At 42.0% G+C, this 19,716-nt stretch overlaps 1 protein-coding gene across 1 annotated transcript in view; it reads left to right on the top strand.

Moving 5' to 3' along the window:
* Window positions 1-19,716, top strand: part of LOC149301480 (uncharacterized) — a 228,908-nt gene that overhangs the window by 19,371 nt on the left and 189,821 nt on the right. The gene's annotated exons all lie outside the window — the stretch shown is intronic.

Consider the following 19,716-nt stretch of genomic DNA (forward strand, 5'->3'; position numbering starts at 1 on the left):
CCTCCAGTCCAACCCCATTCTGCCATGCAGGAACTCTCAATCAAAGCATCCCTGACAGATGGTCATCCAGCCTCTGCTTAAAGGCCTCAAAGGAAGGAGACTCCAATGCACTCCGAGGAAAAAGTCTGTTCCACTGTTGAACAGCTCTTATTAGCACAAAGTTCCTCCTAACGTTGAGGTGGAATCTCTTTTCCTGGAGCTTACATACATTGCTCCAGGTCCTCTTCTCTGGAGAAGCAGAAAACAAGCTTGCTCCCTCCTCAATATGACATCCCTTCAAGTAATTAAACAGGGCTTTCATATCACCTCTTAATTTCTAACTATACTTCTATTGATGCAGCCTAAAATCGCAATTTTAGCTGCCGCATTGCACTGTCGACTCATGTTCAATTTGTTGTCTACTTGGACTCCTAGATCTGACCTGACTTGCCTTGTAAAATTCATTGCATGGCTCTCACTAGAGACAAAGCTCTGTGTCCCATTGTATCCAATCCCCTTAGTGGCTTCCATCTTAGTGGGACAGTGAATCCATGTTGGTTTTAATCTTGAATGTCCAAGGCATTGAATTTTTTTGGGGGAAGAGAGTTCAGTAAAAAGTTTGGGGTGGATTTAATGTTCCCCTGCCCTGCCCTCCATTACTTTAAGGATAAATTCTCAGTGGGGAGGAAAAACTAACTCTCTTTGCAAGACGGCCAGATGTGAACATGCTGCCCAACTCTAAAACCCCATGGAAAGTGCATAGGCTTCTTCTGTACCTTGTCAGTTAGTTCCAGGTCGTCCTCTGATTCTATGAGATCCATGTTTCTGAAGCCATGCCAGTAAGAGCCCAGCGGCAAATGTGAGTCATCCTCCAATCCGCATTCAATATCCAAATGGGCTACTTTGACTCCATCGGTCAGAGAAAACCTGTCCATTTGAACAAAGAGTAGAAAGATGAGCTGGTGCCCCTTTTCCATATTGCAGCTTTTCTCCTAAGGCCAAGAACCTATTGCATAAAAGTGTCCCAGACTCACTTGGCTCCTTCCTCTGGGTCAGAAAGAATTGTCTGGTTCACGATCGCTGTCTCTTCTTCATTTCACATGATGCCTTTGTCATCCATCTCAATGCCTGACAATTTTGTGGAGGGACCTTTCTTCTTTCCAAGTCCTTTGGAGAAGATTTTTTTTAAAGGATAAGAACAGTCTAACAAATAAATACAATTTTACCTGAGCAAATTAAGTGAAACTCAGAAGAAGCATCATAGGATCCATCAGGCAGAACTCTCTTCATCATGTGAACGTTTAACAGGTTTGCTAGTGGTCAAGTTGAAGGCAGTTCTCCATTTGTCTGTGTTCAAAGGAGGTTTCCCATAGGCCACCTCCACCATAAAACTGTGGATGAAAAGCCCACCAGCCTAAATGCCTAGAAAAGAAATTGAGGGCACCTTCCTGGTAGGATTTTTCTTCAACTGCCTCCCAAATAATATGTCTTCTGTGAAAGATTACAAGCCTTGCGTTTTTTAAGGAGCAAAACATGGCCATGAAAGAGGTCCATACATTTCTAAATGGGGTTGAGAAAGTGGAAGGAGACACAGTTTTCTCCTTCTCTCTTCTTGCTTGATCTTGGGGTCATTTAGTGGAGATGGGAAATTCAGGACAGACGACAGCAAAACAAAAACCACATTTCACAGAGTTCATGTAAACTTTGACAGACTGTGACTTCCTTTTTTTTTAATTGTTATTTTTAATTTTCCACGTAGAACAAAACATTTCACACATTACACATTGGACAATAAACCACCCCCATACACAAACGTCATTATTAAAACTACATATAACATAAATTGAGCTTCCTAATACTACTTGAGGCTTGTTCTGATGTTTTTCTTCCATCTTGTTTTATCTTGAAGTGTTCTCCTTCTTAGTTCCTTCACCTGGATCTGTCCTTATGTTGTATTGAGTCCAAAAAAAATCCCGTTGTTAATATACTTCGCTTTACCTAGAAATATACATCTATAGAATAGCTCTATACCGTATACCATCCTTCTTATACATAACATTCTGCCATCAAGAATTTAAATAAAAGAGAGTTTTATGTAACCAAGATTAGGCGCTATTATATAATTCAAATCCATTTATGTCTTTTTAGTTATCAATACCTTATTCCATCTTATCTCTAAAAGCTTATAAAATTCCTTCCATGCTTGATATACACATTCCTCAGTTTTATCTCTCATCCAACATGTTAACTTATCCATCTCAGCCATTTCATACAGTTTACAAAGCCATTTGTCTATAGATGGAGCTTGTGTTTTTTTCCAAAACTTTGCATAAACTATTCTAGCACAAGAGAAACAATAAAAGAGAAATTTGCCATGTTGCTTTTCTAAAATGTCATCTAACATGCCCAAAAGGAAGATTTCTGGTGAAAAAGGCACTTTTATATTCATGTTTACATTTAAGATTTTGTGAATCTCTAGCCAAATTTTTTTTGCAATATCAGATGTCCACCATATGTGAAAATAAGAACCAACATTATCCAAGCATTTCCAACACTGGGGATTGCTATTCTTATACATGAATGACAATTTTTGTGGCGACAAGTGCCACCTGTAAATCATCTTAGAAACATTCTCTTTGAGCTCCTGGCAAACTCTATGTTTTATGCTTCTTGTCCAAATATTTTCCCATTTTTTATATTCCAAATTATGCCCTATATTTTGAGCCCATCTCACCATTGAGCGTCTGATTATTTCATCTTCCGTTTCCCAATCCATTATCATCTTGTAGTACCTTGAGATTAGTTTCTTTTTCCCTTTTAAAGTATTTTCTTCCCAATCTAGTCGTTGCTTTTGAATTCCGACCAGTTTTTTATCCATTCTCCACCTTTCCCTCAACTGTCTAAATAAATACCAATGACAATGGATTCCTGAGTCCTTAAGTTCTTCCTGAGATTTCATTTCTATATCATCCTGTATTTCTTTTGTTAAATCCGAGTATCGTAACCAGTTTTGTTTGGGGATTTTTTCTTTTCCAAAAAAAGCTTCGTGTGGGGAAGACCATAAGGGTATTTTCGTACATAGTCTGGGTTTGAGTCTATTCCATACATTCATCAAAGCTTTTTTAATAACATGGCTCTTAAACTCTCTATGTATTTTATCTTTGTCATAGAATACATAGCCATGCCAGCCATATCTCCAAATTCAACAGCCTTTCATCTTTTAACAAAATCCAATCAGAGATCCAATTCAAAGCAGAAGCAAAATAATATACTTTTAAGTTCGGTAAACCCAAACCTCCCCTCGTTTTGCTATCACACATTATTTTCATATTAATTCTAGCCTTTTTATTATTCCACACAAATCTTGAGATTTCTGTTTGCCAAATTTTTAGGGGATTGAAAGAATGTAAGATCGGAATAGTTTGAAATAAAAATAATAACTTAGGGAGAACGTTCATCTGGATCACTGAAATTTTGCCCAACAAAGACAATTGTAACTTCTCCCATCTAGCTAGATCTTTCTTTACAGTATTCCACGCTTTTTTATAGTTATTATGATACAGATCTGTGCTTTTGTTTGTCAAAGTTATCCCCAAATACTTTACTTTCTTATCTGCTTTATAGCCACTTATTTGTTCCAAAACTCGTTCTTCCTTTCTCGACATGTTTTTCGTTATCATCGTCGTTTTATCTTTGTTTACCTTTAACCCTGAAATCAGTTCAAAATCCAAAAGTATGTCTGTCAATGCTTTCATGCTATATCTTGGATCCTCCAAAACAAATACCAAGTCATCTGCAAAGGATCTTAACTTATACTCATATTTCTTAATTCTTACTCCCCTTATATTTTCATCGGTTCTAATTCTGTTGTTTAAAGCTTCTAAAATAAAAATGAATAATAAGGGTGACAGCGGGCAACCTTGTCGGGTGCCTTTTGAGATTTTAAATTCTTCCGTTCTCTCGTAGTTCACTATCAGCCTTGCCTTTTGATCTGTATAGATTTCTCTGACCCAACCACAATACTTTTGACCTGCCTCCATCATTTCTAGCATGTTATGTAGTATATCCCAGCTTACTTTGTCGAATGCCTTCTCTAGGTCCATGAATACAAGAGCCAGTTTTTTTCCATTGTGATCCTCAAAATATTCCAGCACATTAATCATGTGGCGGATGTTGTCTTTCAAGTGTCTATGTGGGAGAAAACCTGCTTGATCTTCCTGTATCCAGTCCTTGAGGATCTTTTTAAGTCTGTCAGCCAATATGTTAGAGAATATTTTATAATCCGCATTCAGCAGTGATATAGGACGATAATTTCTAGTATCTGTTGGATCTTTTTCTTCTTTTAACAAAAGCGCTTTATTGGCCTGCTTCCATGTATCTGGGAACTTACTAATTCCAATAGCATTGAAGGCTGATTTAAGATGGGGAGTCAATTGGTCCTCAGATTTTTGGTACTATTCCATAGGGAGACCGTCTGGTCCGGGTGATTTTCCTTTTTTGCTTCTTTTTATTATTTCTGTTATTTCTGATGTTGTTATCGGTGCATTGAGTAGATTCCTTTGTTGTTCGGTGAATGGTTTTAAATCTGTTTTTTTAATAACATTTGCAATCTTTTGTTTTGATATTTGTTGGCCTTTATATAATTTAGTGTAAAATTTTTGGAACTCTTCTTTAATTTTAGTTTGGTCCATTGTTAACTTTGCATCTTTAGTTCTTATTTCCGTGATGATGTTACGTTCTTTATGTTTTCTAATCTTATGGGCTAACCACCGTCCAGGCTTGTTTGCTTGCTCGAAAAACCTTTGTTTCATAAACTTCAATTTGCTTTGTAATTCTTCATTTTCTTCAAATTCAATTTGTTTTTTCAGTGTTTTAATTTCTTTTTCGATTGTTTTACTCTTATTTAATTCACTTAATTCTTTTTCTTTTTGTCGTAGTTCTTTATACAGTTTCTCTATCCTTGCTCTTTTTTTCTTCCTCAAAATAATACTTTGTTGTATGAAGAAACCTCTAATAACAGCTTTGGATGCTTCCCATACAGTAGTTATTTCAGTTTCTTCTTTCAGATTTTCTTTAAAGTAAAATTTCAATATTTCTTTTCCTTTTTTCAGTATTTCTTCTTTCTGAAGTATAGATGTATTAAGTCTCCAAGCAAATTCTTTCTGTTTTTTCTTTAATGTTATCTCTATAGGATTGTGGTCAGATATTGTCCTAGGATGGCAATCCATTTTCAAAATGTCTTTACAGAGGGGTTTTGTGGCCATAAACATGTCGATTCTTGACAAACTTTGATGTCTTTCGGAAAAATAAGTAAATTCTTTTGCATTTTTATATTTAAATCTCCATACATCCATAAGCACTTGTTCTTCCACTAAGTTCTCAAAAGATTTTGGCAACCTTCCTTGTCACTTCTTTATCTTTTTTTCAGATTTTCTGTCTAATTCTGGGCAAATCACCCCATTCCAGTCTCCCATTATTAGTGTTTTCTCATAGTTGTATGCACTTAATTCTTTATTCAGTTTCACAAAGAAAGGATCTTTTTTCTCTATCGGTGCATATAATCCTACAATCATGTATTTATCTTCTAAGAAATTTACTTCTACTTCGATATATCTTCCATCTTTATCAGCAAATAAAGTCTTTACTTTATATTTATCATTCACATAGATGGCTACGCCTCTCTTTCTTTGCGAACTAGCCGATATAAATCCATTACCCACTTTTTTATTTTTCAAGAATCGAATGTCTTTTTCATTTATATGGGTTTCTTGAATACATACTATATCTGGTCTGTGTTTGCCCAGATACTGGAAAATCTTTCTTCGTTTTTGGGGAGAATTCATTCCCCTCACGTTCCAAGATAATATTTTTATTTTCTGCATTGTTTCGATTTATTCGTCTATTTCTTTTAATCTGTTTTTCTTCTAAGTTTGCTTTCTATACTTTATTCTTCTTCTTCCTCCTGGTCTTTTTCGTCTTCTTCTTTTCTGGGATCGTTTACTTCCGGTTCGGATGTATTCTCAGGGTCTTCTGATTCTTCTTCCTCTTTTTGCAGTGTATCTGTTTCTGTCTCTGTTCTTCTTGTATTTTTTGATGAAGTCTTTCATTTTCATTACTGAAGTAATCCTGAATAGCTCTGAATTGTATCTAAATGTCACCCCCTCTAATCGTTCCCATTTATAATTGACATTATTTCTCTTTAGTAGATTGATCAAGGGTCTGTAATCCATTCTTTTTTTCAAAATTCTAATTGGGATATCTTTATATATAATTAATTCCTCTCCGTCTGCTTCTAGTTTATGTTCGTAATTTAGTTGTATGATCTCGTCCCTAGTTTTTTTCCTAGTAAAGTAGATTACCACGTCCCTTGGCAGTTTCCTTTGTTGTGCAATTTTGGAGTTAATCCTGAACATTTTACTGATTTCCCATTTAAATTGATCTAAGTCTGCATTCATATAGTCAGCCAACAATGGTGTTAAATATTCGTATAGGTCCTCATTCTCTTTCTCTCTTAATCCTCTAATTTTTATGCAGTTTTCACGTTGTTTCAGATCTTGTAACGCTCTTTCGTCTAAATCTTTTTCATGATTTTTCTCTATATCTAATACTTTTTTATTAATTTTATTTGTTTTGTCATCGATTTTTTCGATATTCTCCTCCATTTGTCTTATGTCTTCTGTTGCCTTACCTAATACTTCCTTTATCTCCTTTAATTCTGACCTTATTTCTTGACGGATTTCCTGTTTTATCTCCTTCCTCATAGCAGTCATATCTCTTTTAAGTGCTTTTATATCCTCTTTCATGTCACGGTACATTGCCTTTAATTCTTCTAATACAGATGCTTGGTCTGTTTTGGGGTTCGCTTCCAATGATGGTCTCCTTTGTTGGGTCAAATCTAATTTGGTTTTTCTCGTATTCATTTTTGAGAATTTTATTTCTCAATCTATTGCCACCACCTCTTATAATAGCCTTCTAAGTTTATTTTCTAAAAATCTCCTCTTTTCTCAATATCTTCCTTGCTATACCTTGACTCCTTTCTTTTTATTTCTCTTTTTCAGTTTGTCTCTTATCTTTCTCAATGTTATTTTCTAAAAGGTGCCTCTTAAATCTATCTCCTCCTTTCTCTCCCCTCTGTAGGCCGCCTCTTGGATCAATGTCTTCCTATCAATAGGTTGTTTTCTAACTTTTTTTTTTTTGGTCTTTTCCACTTGTTATTTATTGTTCCTCCACAGTCTTTCCTATAAGTCTTCTCCTATCTCAGTGTCCTCCTTTTTCTGCCTTGGCTTCTCTTTCTCTATAGATGCGTCTTCTCTCCACGTCCTCCTTTTTCTGCCTTGGCTTCTCTTTCTCTGTAGGTGCCTCCTCTCAAAGTCCTCCTTTTTCTGCCTTGGCTTCTCTTTCTCTATAGATGTCTCTTCTCTCCACGTCCTCCTTCTTCTGCCCTGGCTTCTCTTTCTCTATATCTGTCTCTTATCTCAGCGTCCTCCTTTTTCTGCCTTGGCTTCTCTTTATAGATGCCTCTTCTCTCAACGTCCTCCTTCTTCTGCCTTGGCTTCTCTTTCTCTATATCTGTCTCTTATCTCAGCGTCCTCCTTTTTCTGCCTTGGCTTCTCTTTATAGATGTCTCTTATCTCGACGTCCTCCTTTTTCTGCCTTGGCTTCTCTTTCTCTATAGCTGTCTCTTATCTCAGTGTCTTCCTTTTTCTGCCTTGGCTTTTCTTTATAGATGCCTCTTCTCTCCACGTCCTCCTTTTTCTGCCTTGACTTCTCTTTCTCTATAGATGTCTCTTCTTTCAGCGTCCTCCTTCTGCATTGACTTATCTCAATGTCCTCCTTTCTCTCTTTTTTCCTGTGTCCTTTTCGACTTGTCTTTTATGCTTTCTCAATATTATTTCTTTATCTAGACTCTAATCTCAGTGTCCCCCTTTACTTCTTTCTATTACTTCTCCCCAGTTACAGCTGCTTTGCACAGAGAAGTCTCCAAGTAATTATCAACTTAATTATCTACATGTGAGTCAGTTCATCTTGTATTACAGCAGTTTGTGACACAGCTGCATTCAAATGTTTTTGACTAAAAATTTATGCTCTTTATGCACTTTATGCTTAAGTTTTTCTTCTCAAACTCACAAAAATAACAAGTACTGGAAGGAGAATTCCAATTTCTAACTTAGTTCTGAGCTATTTCCTGCAACAATACTGTCCATTCAAAATAGTACAAATTATACTAAAATAGTAGTTATGATGTTTGAGAGGGGGAGGTTTACCAAGTAGTTACTGAGATGGCTTCAGTTCTTTGATTGAATTAAATTAAATGTAGATTAGCTGTCCCCTCCTCTTTGCCTCTGTCTCTTCTTTTTTCCCCCTTTTTCTTCTTATCTTTAGCAGTATGTAGTTTTCCAGGCTTTATTTATTCCTAATCCCCCTTCTTCTTTTAATCTGTGTTTCCGGAATAAAGGGGATACGGATCAATAGAAGCAAAGTTAATGGCTACTCACTACCAGCATCTCTCTAGTAGCGGTTCTATCTCTTTGTTTATCATGAAGGTGTTGCTGAAGATATTTTAGTGTTCCAAAGCTCAAGTAGCTTATCTTTGTTGTTGTTTCCTTTCTCCGCTTTTGTTTAAAACAAAGTTGGTGGCAGCTCTTGTGCCTCTTTTGGCTTCCCACTGAGGCGCCAAGTACTCCAGCCTCAAACTTGCTCCCTTCTGCCGCTCGTCTCCCGGTCCTCTCCAGGTCTGGGAAAAACGGGTAGCTGAGGGTAGAGTGACGACTGAAGAGTCTCTTCGTCCAGGTATTGCCGTACCTGGAGTTTTCTCTGCTCCGTGGTGGCAAAAACGGACAGAGAAACGCCTCAGTGGAGGTGGTTTTCAGGAGCCCCTGAAAACGCTTCCTTCAGGCTGCCGCTCCCAACCCGGAAGAGATCCTTTGTTGTTTGATAGCCGTTGATAATGTGTTATTAGACATCCCTCTGCTTGGCTATTCCACTGACTGGGCAACAAGGGGCATGGGTTCCCCAAGATTCACACCCAAAATTATAGGTCTTACCTGATTGGAACGAACAGAGGGAACCAACCCTTATGAAGGATGTCTCCGCCTTCAACGCTGAAAACAAACATCTCACAAGGTAAGCCAATGTTCGTTTTTGGCCTGGGAGGGAGGGAATTAGTCTGGCCCAGCTCCATCAGGACTAGCCTGGAGAAAGAGGCTCCTCCCTCCATAACTGTCCTCTTTCAGCCTGGGAGGGAGAGAATTAGTCTGGCCCAGCTCCATCAGGGCTAGGCTGAAGAAAGAGGCTCCTCCCTCCATAACTGTCATATTTTGCCCTGGGAGGGAGAGAATTAGTCTGGCCCAGATCCATCAGGGCTAGGCTGAAGAAAGAGGCTCCTCCCTCCATAACTGTCATCTTTCAGCCTGGGAGGGAGGGAATGAGTCTGGCCCAGCTCCATCAGGACTAGCCTGGAGAAAGAGGCTCCTCCCTCCATAACTGTCCTCTTTCAGCCTGGGAGGGAGAGAATTAGTCTGGCCCAGCTCCATCAGGGCTAGGCTGAAGAAAGAGGCTCCTCCCTCCATAACTGTCATCTTTCAGCCTGGGAGGGAGGGAATGAGTCTGGCCCAGCTCCATCAGGACTAGCCTGGAGAAAGAGGCTCCTCCCTCCATAACTGTCATCTTTCAGCCTGGGAGGGAGGGAATGAGTCTGGCCCAGCTCCATCAGGACTAGCCTGGAGAAAGAGGCTCCTCCCTCCATAACTGTCCTCTTTCAGCCTGGGAGGGAGAGAATTAGTCTGGCCCAGCTCCATCAGGGCTAGGCTGAAGAAAGAGGCTCCTCCCTCCATAACTGTCATCTTTTGCCCTGGGAGGAAGGGAATTAGTCTGGCCCAGCTCCATCAGGGCTAGCCTGAAGAAGAGCCCTCCCTCCGGTCCATCTGCCTTGGTCCAGGCCTCAGAGGGAGAGAAGAATGCTGGACCTGATCCCCTCCTCACCATTCCCTTCTCCTTTTGTGTCGTGTCTTTTAGATTGTAAGCCTGAGGGCAGGGAACCATCTATTATCCCCTCTGTTGTAAACCGCCTGGATTCCTAGTGATTGGGCGGCATATAAATAAATCATATTATTATTATTCAATTATTCAGGCAAAGAGCATCAGCCTTTGGTCACAATGGGCCAGTCTCAGTTCTTCTGGAATAGAGTTTCAGCCTGAAGTCACAATGGGCCACTCTCAATCCTTCAGGGAAATAACCTCAGCCTGAGATCACAATGCAACAGTCTCAACGCATCAGGTAAGGATCATTAATTATCATAGAGGGAACAAGGCAAAGAGTGCAAGGACCCAACAGTGGGAGGCAAAAAATCTTACACAGGCAGCAAGTAAAGTGGATGGACATGGTCTGTGAAGTCTCTACAGTGATGCACAGAGCATGGGAAATAAGCAAGATGAATTTGAACTCCTAGCATAACAAAGCAAATATGATATAATAGTCATCACTGAAACCTGGTGGGATGAGTTTCATGATTGGAATGTAGAAATAGAGGGGTATAACCTTATTAAGAGAAATAGGCCAAACAGGAAAGGAGGAGGAATAGCATTATATGTCAGAGATATTTACACCAGTGAAGAGATCCTGGACATCAATCATGGAAGCCAGGTGGAGAGCATCTGGATAAGAATCAAAGGGGAGGGAAACAACAAGGATGTTACGGTGGGAGTCTACTACAGACCCCCAAGTCAGACTGAGGAGTTGGATGATATCTTTCTAGAACAGATGACCACACACTCAGAAAGGAGAGATGTAGTAGTGATGGGCGACTTCAACTATCCTGATATTTGCTGGATCAAACTCAGCCAAATCCTCAAGGCCTAGTAAATTCCTCACTTGCCTCAAAGACAATTTCATGGTCCAAAAGGTGGAAGAGGCAACAAGGGGGTCAGCTATTTTGGATCTGATCCTAACCAACAAGGATGACTTGGTTAATGGGGTGGAATTGGTGGGATCATTAGGTAAAAGGGACCATGGTCTCCTGGAGTTTGTTATACAATGGAAAGGAGAAGCCAGGCAGAGTCAGACACACATTCTGGACTTTAAGAGAGCGGATTTCAGTAAACTTAGGGAAGTATTGAGGGTGATCCTATGGTCAGATATACTAAAAGAGAAGGGAGTTCAGGACGGATGGAAGTTTCTCAAAAGGGAGATACTGAAGGCACAATTTCAAACAGTTCCAATGAGGAAGAAAAATGGGAGATGTCTCAATAAACCAGGATGGATGACTAAGGAACTTTCAACGGAGCTGAGTTTGAAACGGAACATGTATAAGAAATGGAAAAAGGGGGAAATCACGAAAAAGGAATTCAAAGAAATAGCAGGCATGTGTAGGGGTAAAGTCAGAAGAGCTAAAGCGCAGAATGAACTCAGGCTTGCTAGAGAGGTTAAGAACAATAAAAAGGGCTTTTTTGGATATGTCCGCAGCAAAAGGAAGAAGAAGGAAACGGTAGGGCCACTGCGCAGAGAAGATGGCAAAATGTTAACAGAAGACAGAGAAAAGGCAGAATTTCTCAACACCTTCTTTGCCTCAGTCTTCTCAGAAAAGGCAAAGGGAGCTCAACCTGAGGATAATGGAGCAGAGGACAGAATAGGGGAATTTCAGCACAGAATAAGTAAAGAGATAGTAGAGGAATACCTTGTTAATCTAAACGAATGTACGTCTCCAGGACGAGAAGAACTCCATCCAAGGGTATTAAAAGAACTGGCAAATGTAATATCGGAGCCATTGGCAATAATCTTTGAGAACTCCTTGAGAACAGGAGAAACCCCAGCAGACTGGAGGAGGGCAAACGTTGTCCCCATCTTCAAAAAGGGGAAAAAAGAGGATCCCAACAATTATCATCCAGTCAGTCTGACATCAATACCAGGAAAGATTCTGGAGCAGATCATTAAACGGAGAGTCTGTGAACATCTAGAAAACAATTCCATAATCACAAAAAGTCAACACGGGTTTCATAGGAAGAAGTCATGCCAGACAAATCTGATCTCTTTTTTGATTTAGTCCGTGAGCTGCTTTTTCTACCAGCTTCGTAGGTGAAGGGAATGCTGTGGATATAGTGTATCTTGATTTCAGTAAGGCTTTTGACAGGGTTCCCCATGACATTCTTGCAAACAAGCTAGTGAAATGTGGGCTAGACAACATAACTGTTACATGGATTTGTAATTGGTTGACCGGCCGAACCGAAAGGGTTTTCAACAATTGCTCTTTTCATCCTGGAGAGAAGTGACCAGGAGTCCGTCCTGGGCCCAATGCTAATCAACATCTTTATCAACGGCTTGGATGACAGAATCGGGGGCATACTCATCAAATTTGCAGATGACACCAAATTAGGAGGAATAGCTAATACTCCAGAGGACAAGATCAAAATTCAAAATGACCTGAATAGACTAGAAAGCTGGGTCAAAGCTAACAAAATGAAATTCAATATGGAGAAATGTAAGGTACTGCACTTAGGACGGAAAAATAAAATGCACAGATATAGGATGGGGAACACCCGGCTGAATGAAACTACGTGTGAAAGGGATCTAGGAGTCCAAGTAGACCACAAGTTGAATGTGAGTCAACAATGCGATGCGGCAGCTAACAAGTCAAATGCAATTTTAGCCTGCATCAATAGAAGTATAGTGTCTAGATCAAGGGAAGTAATAGTGCCACTCTATTCTGCTCTGGTCAGGCCCCACCTGGAATACTGTGTCCAGTTCTGGGCACCACAATTCAAAAAGGATGTTGAGAAACTGGAGCACGTCCAAAGGAGGGTGACTAAAATGGTGGAGGATTTGGAAATCACAATGGGAGTCTCAATGCTTCAGGCAGGGAGCATCAGACTGAAGTCACAATGGGACAGTCTCAATGCTTCAGGCAAGGAGCATCAGACTGAAGTCACAATGGGACAGTCCCAATGCTTCAGGGAAAGAGCATCAGCTGCCCTTGGGTCGCCTCTGACATCTTCCTCCTCCACATCTTTAACTTGGACACCATCCACTTCATAAGGTCCTTTAATTCCTTTATGTCTTCCTCCATTCGATAAACGTCTACCTGAGGTTCTTCTATCCTGGGGCAACTATCAACTGACTCCCCCGCTGCCAGGTCCCAGGCTGTCCCTCTGCCCCCCGACGGCCTTCCTTTCCCCAGTCTGGGGCCGGAAACCCAAATCCTCCAGTGGTGGCCTGGATGGTGTGAGCTTCAGGAGGTTTCACAGTCTTGGGCTTGGCCCCTGGTTCCTCTGAAGAAGGCATGCTCCTCCACCACCGGGATCTCCAGAACCACCGGGTTCTCCAACAACTCTTCTTGTTCCTGGGTCTCCATTGGAGTTAAAACTGTGAGACTTTGCAAACTGCGATATCTGGAGTCAGTCCTGTGCTCAAAAAATCAAGCTCATTTGAAACAAAAGAAGCTTTATTGATGAATCCAGGCAGAAACATCCATTAACACCTTTTTGCAAAGTCTGAAGTCCAAAGGAACTTGCTCCCTTCTTAACCCACTCAACCCCTCCCTAAGCAAGTCCCCAATTCCCAAGCTAAAGCAACACAAGCGGAGGGTGCATAGATACTAAGGTTGTGTATACTTCCCCTTCCCTTCCCAGACAGCCTCACCTTGAAGAGCGGTGTTCCCAAGCCAGCTTCACTCCTCCTTGATAGCCAGTCTACAGCTACAACCCCATCCCTCTCTCCATACGCCCTCCTTCATCTAAAAGCCACTCCATCTGTCCTTCTATCACTTTCCATTAGTGCTTTCTATACCCATCACTCTACACTACCTACTATGAACTACCACTGTAACTCCTACTTTAATAACCAAACCCTAATATTTTTACCCTTAATGACAGAACTCTTACACACTAGTTCTGACATACAATGGACCAGTCTCTTGCAAGTAACATCAGCCTGCGGTTGCAATGGGCCAGTCTCAATCCTTCAGATAAAGAGCACCACCCTGAAGTCACAATAGTGCTATCTCAATGTGTAGTTTTGTAATTACAAAACTCCTTATTCAGGCAAGGAGCATCAGCCTGAAGTCAAAATGGGCCAGTCTCAATCTCTCAGGCAATGAGAATCAGCCTCAGGTTGCAATGCGCCAATCTCAATCCTTTAGGTAAGCAGCATCAGCCTCCGGTTGCAATGGTCACGTCTCAAACCTTCAGGTAAGCAGCATTAGCCTAAATTCACAATGGTCCCATCTCATTGCTGCAGGCAAGGAGCATCAGCCTTAGGTCGCAATGGGCCAATCTCATTCAGGTAAACAGCACCAGCTTGAAGTCACAATATGTCATGAATCCATTTATTCATTCATTTATTCATTTAGGGATACATGCCATAAGGGTTATAGGTTTAGGTTTAGATTAGAGTTGAAATAGATGAGATTTATGGTGGGTTAAAATAATAAGTTTTAATATGTGCTTTAATAGAAGATACTAGAAAGAGGTAGAGAGATCATGGCTAAAGAATCTGTCATCTTAAAATAATCTGTCATATTAAGATAACTGTCATCCTTTGGCCTGGGAGGGAGAGAATAGGCTGGCCCAGCTCCATCAGGGCTAGCCTGAAGATAGAGGCTCCTCCCTCCATAATAATAATATAATAATAATAATAATGATTTATTTATAGCCCGCCCAATCACAAGGAATCCAGGCGGGTTACAACAGTAAAAATAAAGATAATAAAATACAATACAATAAATAAATAAAATACAATAAAATTAAAGAGAGCGAAGTGAGTACATTCACAGTTAGGCCTGATGGAAGTTGGGCCTCTCTTTTTAATTTCCTCCCAGGTCTGATGGTGATGTCATGGAGGGAGGGCTCTTCTTCTTGAGGCAAGGATTTTGTTTTAATTAATTTTAATGTAATTCTTCTCATTAAATTTAAGAGAAGAATTGGTGGACAGAGTGACATAAGTCACAGTAAATGGGGAGTAGAACTAGGTAGGGAAGGCCTGCCGGAAGAGATCCGTCTTAAGAGCCTTCTTAAAGGCTGTAAGAGTAGAAATGTCACGGATCTCCTTCGGCAGGTCATTCCATAGCTTCGGAGCTGCAATGGAAAAAGCCCTCTGGGTGACTGAAGTTAGCCTAGATTTTATTGGCTGAAGTAGATTCTTCCCCGAGGACCTTAGAGTGCGGGATGGACAGTATGGAAGTAGGCGATCTCTTAAGTATTCTGGACCCAAGCCATGTAGGGCTTTGAAGGTAATCACCAACACCTTATACCTTGCCCGGAAACTAATTGGCAGCCAGTGAAGGGATTTCAAAACCAGAGTTATGTGATCGGTACGACGAGTACCTGTAATTAACCTGGCTGCCATATTTTGTACAAGTTGAAGTTTCTGAACTTGGCACAAGGGTAGCCCCATGAAGAGCGCATTACAGAAGTCCAATCGAGAGGTGACCAGCGCATGTACAACTGTTTCAAGGTCTCCCTGCTCCAGGAAGGGGCGCAGCTGGCGTATCAGCCGAAGCTGATAACAAGTGCTCCTGACCGTCGCATCTACCTGAGCTGTCAGGTGAAGCGACGAGTCAAGGAGCACCCCTAAGCTGCGGACAGAGTCTTTCAGGGGAAGTGTGACCCCATCCAGAACTGGCTGACATAATTCCATACCTGGGCTTGGGTTTCCTATAACAAGTACCTCCGTCTTACCTGGATTCAGCTTGAGTTGGTTTTCCCTCATCCAGTCCATTACCGCCCCAAGACAGGCATTCAGAGGACAGATGCCATCCTTAGTCACTGCATCAGTCTGAGACGTAGAGAAATATATTTGGGTGTCATCAGCGTACTAATAACATCCTGCCCCATGTCTCCGGATGATTTTTCCCAGCGGCTTCATGTAAATGTTAAACAGCATAGGAGACAATATTGTGCCCTGGGGTACACCACATTTTATCTCTCTTTTAGAAGAGCAACTGTCTCCTAGCGCCACCATCTGGAATCTGCCTGAGAAGTAGGACCAGAACCACTGTAGAACAGTGCCTCCGATACCTAACTCTGTCAGGCGTTCCAGAAGGATACCATGGTCGATGGTATCGAAGGCCGCTGAGAGGTCTAAGAGCACCAGCAGGGTCACACGATCCCCTGTCGATGCCTAGACGGAGATCATCGACTAAGGCGACCAAGGCTGTCTCAACTCCGTATCCCGCCCTGAATCCGGTTTGAAATGGGTCCAGATAATCAGCTTCATCCAAGACTGCCTGTAGTTGATTGGCGACCGCCCTCTCGATCACCTTGCTCAAGAATGGCAACAACGAGACTGGCCTATAGTTATTTCTATCCAGAGGGTCCAGGGAGGGCTTTTTTAAGAGTGGTCTGACCACTGCCTCCTTAAGACAAGAAGGCAGGGTACCCTCCCTGAAGGATGCATTGATTATATTTTTCAGCATCAGCTTGACTATATCACCCCCCTGGACAGCCAGCCAGGATGGGCAAGGGTCAAGAGGGCAAGTCGTTTTTTTCAGACTACTAAGGAGCTTGTCCATGTCCTTAGTACTTACCGATTCAAATTGATCCAGTCTAACAGTAATGGCGGAGGCGCTGGATGCCTCTCTCATTGCTTCTTACTTAAAGTTGGCATCCAAATCAGCTCTTATCCGAGAGATTTTATCTGTGAAATAATCATTAAAAGCATTACAGTAAGCTATGGTTGACTCTAATAGAGGGTTCTGGGTGGGAGGCAGTTGTGTTAAACTCCTTACCACCCTGAACAGCTCAGCTGGGCGAGATTTCACAGACGCAATAGATGCAGAGTAGAAAGATTTTTTGGCTGCAACTATCGCCACTTGATAGGACCTAAGAAAAGTCCTATGAAGTATCTTATCAGATATGAGTTGATATTTCAGCCAACGCTTCTCTAGTCGTTGTCCAACCCGCTTCATTTGTTTAAGCTCTTCAGTGTACCAAGAGTTACGGTTTTTAGTGGGTTGGAAAGGACGCTTGGGAGCGATCATGTCTATAGCTCTGGTGATGTTGTTATTCCATAAATTAACCAGAACTTCAACAGAGTCACTGGCACTGCCAACCATAGAACCTCCTAGGGCTTCTTGGAACCTAATGGGTTCCATCAGCCTTCGAGGGCGGACCATTCTAATTGGCCCTCCACCCCTAGAGGGGGGAATAGTAGTCTCCAGACCAACCTTAACCAGGAAATGATCCGTCCATGATAATGCGCAGATACTAGTTATTTCTGCCCACGGATATGCCTGTTCGGTACAGAAGACCACATCAAGAGTATGACCTGCAGAATGCGTGGGCTCAGAGACTATCTGGGAGAGGCCCATGTTTGTCATGAAACCTATGAACTCCCGAGCCGCACCAGTAAGATTAGTCAAATCACCCTTGAGAGGGATGTTGAGGTCACCCAGGACTAACAGCCTAGGCGATTCCAACATCAGCTCTGAGACTAGTTGTGTCAGCTCAGCTAGGGAGTCTGTTACGTTACGGGGTGGGCGATAGACCAACAGAATCCCCAAACTCTCCCTGGTCTTCAAGCGAAGGTAAATGCATTCAATGTGGTTTAATGCACGGATAGGTATTCTGGTTAAAGTGAGATTGTTTTTATGGATTATGGCTACGCCTCCCCCCTGCCCGCTTCCCCTTATCTGCTCATTGACAGAGTACCCGGCCGGAAGGGCCTGAGCCCAGGTTACAGAGCTATCTGCTCCTAGCCAGGTCTCTGTGATACATGCCAGGTCAGCGTTGTGATCTATCAGTAAGTCATAGATGATACGGGACTTATTCTTCACTGACCTGGCTTTGCATAAGAGCAGGGAAAGGTTTGGCGAATGGTTAGGCATGCTCTCTAGATCTTTTGGGGTAGTAGGACGAATGGAAGGCGGAATAGATATCAGACATCTATCACGTCTTCTTCTGTAATGACCTTTTGCCCTGCTAATGCCATATCTTCCATTGCCCTGCACAACTTGAATTGATGCTCCTTTGAAGACATCTAATCCCTCCCCTGAAACATACATTGATGGATATATATCTTGGTTGACATCAAGACCCTCCATCTAACCAGTGTCTCGTACTCCCCTAAATAGTCTGCAGTCGATCTATTGTGACTTTTTAAGTAATGACAAAAACTGGGGACAGAGTTCAATGGTCTTGAGACTAGGCAAGTGGAAGGAAGAGCAGAAAAGAGCCTCGCCCAGGCCTGACTGCTTCTGTGCCTCCTCTGTTGTTGGAGAGCCGATAGTGAAGAAGGCGGCAATGGAGTCCATAACTGTTATCCTTCGGCTTGAGAGGGAGAGAATAGGCTGGCCCAGCTCCACTAGGGCTAGCCTGAAGATAGAGGCTCCTCCGTCCATAACTGTCATCCTTCGGCCTGGGAGGGAGTGAATAGGTTGGTCCAGCTGCACTAGGGCTAGCCTGAAGATAGAGGCTCCTCCGTCCATAACTGTCATCCTTCGGCCGGGGAGGGAGTAAATAGGTTGGTCCAGCTCCACCAGGGCTATCCTGAAGATAGAGGCTCCTCCCTCCATAACTGTCATCCTTTGGCCGGGGAGGGAGTGAATAGGTTGGTCCAGCTCCACCAGGGCTAGCCTGAAGATAGAGGCTCCTCCCTCCATAACTGTCATCCTTTGGCCGGGGAGGGAGGGAATAGGCTGGCCCGACTCCACCAGGGCTAGCCTGAAGAAGAAGAGCCCTCCCTCTAGTCCATCTGCCTTGGTCCAGGCCTCAGAGGGAGAGAAGAACTGCTGGACCTGACCCCCTCCCCTCCTCACCATTCCCTTCTCCTTTTGTGTCCTGTCTTTTAGATTGTAAGCCTGAGGGCAGGGAACCGTCTTATTAAAAATAATGATTGTAAGCAGCTCTGAGAGCCATTAGGGCTGAAGGGCGGGGTATAAATAACGTAAATAATAATAATAGAGAATCTGCTTGTTTGCTAGGATTGGAATGTGCGGGAATCATACTTCTAACAGAGGCTTGAGTTTAAAAGACTGGTCTCTGTAAAAGGAGGGGGAACCTAGAGAGTTATTGGTATTTTTATACTGTATTATGGGTTTATGCTTATTATATTTTCACATGGTATCATATTAGATTGGGATTGATGGGGATATATATACATTGTTAAGCCATAATGTTAATGAAAACTGTTGTGTGGCTGAGTTCTGTGGTCCAAGGCCACAGGTGCAGTGGTTGAGAAAAGGCACATGAGAGCTTAATTGCTTTTAGGAGAGCTGCCAGAATCCCGGATGGGAGGACACTGCGCAGAAAAGGGCGGGAGAACGCTGTGTGGGAAAGGGCTATCCAATTAATTAGCTTCATTGGTAAATAGAGTGGGGTGGATTCATATGGTTATAAAAGGGATATGCTTATACTTCCTTTCATTCTTGACAAAAAAGTCACGTCTATGACATGTATCTTCTTCTTCAATAAAAGTTATTCTTTTTCAAAGTACTGCCTTTTGTGTTGCAAGAGGGGCTGCAATTAGGACCCTGACAGATATCTCTCTCCCCTTCCATTCACCCTGCTATCCCAAAAGAGCTGGAGAGCATACCAAACCAGCCACAGAAGCTTTCCCTGCTCTTGTGTAATGCCAGGTCAGTCAAAAATAAAACGCACATAGTCCATGATCTCCTACTGGACCAAGAGGCTGACCTGGCTTGTTTCACGGAGACCTGAGCAGTGAGCAGGTAAGGGGAGTGCCTTTGGTCCATGAAGACAATCTTTCCTTGAGCAGGATACCTATCCATATGATGGACCACATTGAATGTA

The sequence above is a fragment of the Sceloporus occidentalis genome, unplaced genomic scaffold (genome assembly GCF_023333645.1).
Source record: "Sceloporus occidentalis isolate IW3139 unplaced genomic scaffold, rSceOcc1.0.p SCAF_21, whole genome shotgun sequence".
NCBI lineage: Eukaryota > Metazoa > Chordata > Lepidosauria > Squamata > Phrynosomatidae > Sceloporus > Sceloporus occidentalis.